The sequence below is a fragment of the Gallus gallus genome, chromosome 1, assembly GCF_016699485.2.
Source record: "Gallus gallus isolate bGalGal1 chromosome 1, bGalGal1.mat.broiler.GRCg7b, whole genome shotgun sequence".
In the NCBI taxonomy this organism is placed as follows: Eukaryota; Metazoa; Chordata; class Aves; order Galliformes; family Phasianidae; genus Gallus; species Gallus gallus.
In genome coordinates, this window is record NC_052532.1 from 176,166,321 (window position 1) to 176,172,320 (window position 6,000).

Below are 6,000 nucleotides of genomic sequence, written 5' to 3' on the forward strand. Positions count from 1 at the left end.
CTTGGTGTCTTTAAAGATCTTTTTTTTTCTGTAAGGGATAAACAGGCATGGACAGAATTGACTATTGATCAGTATAAAATGGATTGGCCAAAGCAAAACAAGTACACTCTAGGAAAAAATGCAGGCTGGCTGGCAGTGGCCAGTCTTAGTTGCCCTTTTTCTTGTCTGATTTGTAGCATGTGACTATTTTATTCACTATAAAGTATAATTTTAACAGAGCACAATCTCCGCCAATTATTTTTTTCAGGACAGGCTTAACTTTGGAGGGAAAAGAGATTCAGTTTTACACTGATCTAAATATGCTGCTGAAATGTAGTACCTGACATCTGAAGTGTAATACACGACACGGAGCATCATACATAAGAACAGTTTATTGTGATGGCCCACTGAGTTTGAACTGATGAAATCTCAATGAAACTACATTATAAAAACAAGTGTGGTGTGTGGTTTGCTTTTGTTTCATGCTAATTCTCAGATGAGCTTGTGCATGATACATAATTGTTGAATGTGGTCAAATCATTGGAGGGCAGAACTGTTATTGAGAGGGACTGTCAGAAGCTGGAGAAATGGGCTGACAGGGACACTGAGGTTCAGGATAGAGAAATGGAAAGTCCTGCACATAGGTTTTAATAATCCAGTGCAGGTTTTAGGTTTTAATAATCCAGAACAGGCTGAGAGCTGACTGCATAGAAAGTGGCTTTGCTGAAAAGCACACGCAAGATGAGGAGGTGATCCAAGACAGCCAGCATGGCTTCACAAAGGGCAGATCATGCCTGACCAATGTGGTGGCCTTCTGTGATGGAGTGACAGCACTGGTGGACAAAAGGAAGGCAACTGGTCATGTGCAAGGCCTTTGATATGGTCCCACACTACATCCTTATCTCTAAATTGGAGAGCTATGGCTTTGAAGGCTGGACTGTCAGGTGAACAAAGAATTGGTTTGATGGTTGTAGCCAGAGGGGTTGTTGTCAACAGCTCTATGTTGAGGTGGAGGCCGGTCACAAGTGGTGTCCCCCAGGGGTCCATCTTGGGAACAGTGCTCTTCAACATCTTTATCAATGACAAAGACTGTGGGATTGAGCGTACCCTCAGCAAGTTTGCTGACAACTCTGCTGAGTGTTGCAGTTGACACAACAGAAGGAAGGGATGCCATCTAGGGGGAGCTGGACAATCTTGAAATGGGCACATAAGGATCTAAAGGTTTAACACATCCAAGTGCAACGCATTGGGTCAAAGCAATCCAGATACAAGTACAGACTGGGAGAAGTACACACTGAGAGCAACCCTGTGGAGAAGGATTTGGAGATCCTAATGGATGAAATGCTGGACATGAGCCATCAGTGTGTTTTTGCAGCCCAGAAGGCCAGCAATATCCTGGGCTGCATCAAAAGAGGAGTGGCCAGCAGGGAGAGGGATGGAATTGTTCCCCTCTAGTCTGCCCTTCTCTGGATTACTGTGTCCAGGCCTGGAGACTTCAGTATGGAAGGAATACAGAGCAGTTAGAGCAGGTCCAGAGGGTGGCCACAAAGATGATTAGAGGGCTGGAGCACCTCTGTGAAGATAGGTTGTAAGAGTTGGGCTTGTGTAGCTTGGAGAAAAGAAGGCTGCAGGGAGACCTCGTTGCAGCATTTGAGTACATGAAAGGAGCTTACAAGTGGGATGGGACCAACTGTTTACACGGTCTGATAGTGACAGCACAAGGGGGAATGGCTTTAAAGTAAAAGAGGGGAAATTTAGGTTAGATGTTAAAAAGTTGTTTTTTACTACGGTGGTTAGGCACTGGAACAGGCTGCCCAGAAAGGTTGAGGATGCTCCACCTGTGGAGGCATTCAGGGCCAGGTTGGATGGGATCCTGGGCAGCCTGATATAGTGGTTGGCAACCCTGCCCATGGCAGAGGGGCTGGAACTAGATGAGCTTTAAGGTCCAAGCTAAGCCATTCTATGATTCTATAATTTATTCCATGAAAAACATCTGCGGATCCTGTCAGACAACAGCAGTGTGCCCTTGCTGCAAATTCAGCTACATCCAGGACTAATAACCAGCACAAAAAAGGATCTATTTATCTCTGTTTTGGCACTTGTGAGACCACATCTTGAGTACTGTATCCAGTTCTGAGCTCCCCGGGATGCAAAGATGAAGATATACAGGAGCAAGCCCAGCAGAAGGCCACTAAGACATTCATGGACTGAAGCACAGGGATATAGGAGAAGCTGAGAGGGCTAGCTTTGTTCAGCTAGCAAGGAAGGCAAAGGGGATCTTTTATATCTGTTTTCCACTGTGTGATGGGAGAATATAGGGAAGGTGGAGACAGAGACCTCTCGGGGTGCACAGTAGAAGGATAAGAGGCAATGGACACAGGTTAGAATATGGGAAATTTCTTACTCAAAATAATGAAAACATTTCTAATGTAAAGGGGTACAAAACTGAGCTAGATTGCTAAGAGAGTTGGTGAAATTTACATCCTTAGAGCTATTTAAAACTGACTGGACATGGCCCTGAGCAACCTGATCTAGCTGGATTTGTTTTTAGCAGAGTATTGGACTTACAACCTCCATAGGTAGCAGAGATTGCATTAGTCTATGATTCCAACCTTTTAACACTGATAAAGTAAAAATGTTTGTGGAATAATCCTCTATTTTATAAGCACTCTGTGAATTTGTATTGGTATACTGACATCCAAGGTAGCCATTTGTGTTTCTCTTTAATCGTTCTAAGCAGTGCCCCTAACATCACTGTCTTTAATTGCTTATGAAATGGCAAAGAACCTTGCTGGAGGAAAGGGCCTTATAACATATTTCTAGTTTTATTTCAAGTAAAGAAATGTTTTCTACTTAGTCTTAGCTGAATTCCAGTAAACATAAATTCTATCTTCAAAATACACCAAATAAAATTCACTTTTCTGTATGAGTACATAAAGACAGGGTTGAATGATTTTCATTTTAAGTGCTACCAAATGCCCTTTTTAATAATGTATGAAGTAACCAGAGTTACTTATTGCAAAGTCAAGTGCTGAGCAGATTGTTGTAAGTCTCTCAGCAAATATCTTCCTGTAGTTGTACGTATCTTTGGATGAGTAATGAAAATCCTCTTCTACCTTCATAGATTCTTCTTGAAAGAAAAGAAGAATCAAATACAGAAATAACATGAGTGAAAAATGCTGCTCTCTGCATTAAGGCATTTCACATATGATTACAGTTCCACTTTTACTTTTTCCCAGGTGCTTTTGCAGAGTTGAAATTTGTGCCAAGTATGCATTAACCTTCATTGAGCAATTTCCTTTTTGCAGCCAGCCTCCTTTCCAAAATGGGAAATGATCCTTAACATTTGCAGTCCCACATGTGTCAGTTTCTTAAATCATTAACCCAAAACAGAATCCATGATATCACAAAATACAGCAGAATAGTTGCATTTAAGAAAAAAAAAATAGGAGTGCAAAATATTGCTTTTTTTTTCATCCTGTTTTGAACATTTTCAGTATTCTATTATCACATCTTTTAGTTTTCTAGCTTATTGAGCTAGAAACTCAAGTAATCTTCATCACCTTACCCCAGGGACTGGGGTCTATGAAGGGAACTATCAGTTATCACAAGGCTTATGATAACATAATGAGAGTTGGCTACGCTTTGGAAACCTCTGTCAATGAGACAACAGCTGCTCTGAACAAATATGTACAGCCAGAAAAGAACAAAGTAATGGTGAGTCAAGGAGAAGTGAAACTGAGAATTAACAAAGGATAAGCTTGACCAATCTGTGACCAACCAAAGATAACCTTGACCAACTTTCTCATATGTATAATGGGAATAATAGCACTTATTTATGGAGCAGGGCTACTGTTAAAGATCAGTCCATTAATAGCTGTGAAATGCTATGGAGTCCTTAATGGAATATGCAAAGTAGTAATGTGAGCTAAACAGGATCTGTGTTGTTCTAAGGCAGCCACAGCTTATCTGTGGGGAAGAAGCAATGCGGGAAGAGGGGGAAAAGGAAATAAAGGGCAAATGGCAAGAAGTGCTGCAGGGGGCAGAGAGAAATGAAATTGCAGGAGAATTGGAAGGAGACAATGAGGTCATTAAGGACAAAGAGGTGATGCCTGGGTTACTGCACTGTAAAGACACAGGGCACTAATACATACAAAATTAAGCATTATCAGTTCTGATACACATGCAACAACCTATGTCATTTTTTTCTTTGTAGGAAAACCTGAATTATAAGTATAACCAGATGGCAGCATTTAACTGACCGTGTGCAGGTAAAGAGGAGAACTGTGGGTCTTCCAGGGTGTAAATCTATGAAGAGAAAAAAATTAAAATCACTGTACTTCTGTATTGCTGACAAAGAGAGCATTGTGTGAGAACTGATTGCAACACACACTTGAACAATAGCTTTAGATCAGTGGAAGCACAAAATATTGCTAACTGCAACATATGTTTCAATTAAAACAAAAATAATGAACCACCCATTAGTTTAATGAAAAACACAGGCTATTAACAGTAAATGCTCTTTAACAACTTGATTATCTCCAGAAAGCTGTTTTGAGTAATTTTTCCACCCCCTATTGATCAGTTTTTTCCACTACGTACTATGTGCTATGTGCATGCTGTTTTACATATTCCTCCTCAGCTCCTTTTACATCTTGGTACTGTAGAGAACTGATTAGTGGAGGAGGCTGAGGGCTGAAATTGTACAAAGACTCTATACCTGGGGGCTGCCTGTTGTCATGTTGTACGTCAGTGTTGTTATAACATGACAGCTAATCTTGCTTTTGGAGGAAGTGCTGCAAAGATCACAAAAATACTGTCTTGCTGACTGCAGTGGGAAGCTTTGCTAGGTGTTCTGGTAGAGAACACGCACACTGAAGAAGCATCCTATACCTCACTTCTAGTAATGGATTTCTCAAGATAGGTTTAGCACACAAATGAACTGTCAATGACTTCCAAGGTTTTCGTTCCATAGAGTGTGAGCTGATAACAGTGGTTCCTCTAGTACACGTGTCAAGGATCAAATCCATTACTTTTTTAAAAAATCAATAATAGTATTTCATTACAATATTAAACGACCTTATTTCTAAACAAACAGTGGCCCTGCTTCTCCAAAGAAACCTGCAGAGGCCTCTGCAGCTGTTCAGATCAGTGTCAGAAAGCGTACGGTTATTGTTTTAATGCCCAGATTGCATCCTTTCATCCTGTCGAGATCACTGGGACCCAAAATATACAGATTTCTCTTGCAGGATATGGCAACGTTTTTCAAAAGAATTTACTGCTATATAAACAGACTCTTTTTCTAAGCAGAATTCCAACTTTTTGGAGTCTAGAGACTCAAAGAGTGAGAATATTTTAGAAATTTACTGTTGTTTTCAGTACAACTGAATTATTTTACAGTCTTATAGGACATCTGTCTTAACTGAGGTGTGTTTTAAGTGCTGTTGATAGAAATTTTTATTCAGTTTGGTAGCATTTTTTATTTATTTTGTTTACTTTCCCTTTTAAACTTTTTGGATGCTGGTAACCCTTTGTGTAATAAAAGGTGAATTATTTACCAGCTGTATATGTAGCAAGATGATCCGTATAAGCTCAGCTGCAAAAAAGGCAAGCACTGAAGTAACTTCATCTGTGAACTCTGCAAGAAACAAATATTACTCCCTGCTTGAAAACAAAGCCACACTGATTGAGGAAAGCTGTGGTCTTCTGAAGTGAGTATAAGGTATAAATCAGCATGAGCCAAAGTTATTCTGCATGAGAACTCCCCTTCACCTATCTTCTTCTGTTTACAAAATCGGTCTAATAATAATTATTTCTCATATTTATTTGTAAAATATTCCAAGATTTATTGATGAAAAGTGGTAAGGAATAAAATAATATTTATCTTAAGTATAAGCTTAGTTTTCATGAATTTTATAGTTTTCCATCACTGTATACTTTTCTGTGATAACAATTTATTGATGCCTTGTTTATAAGTGAGATTGAATTTTATTATTTTGAAATAGTGAATAAAATGTGTCA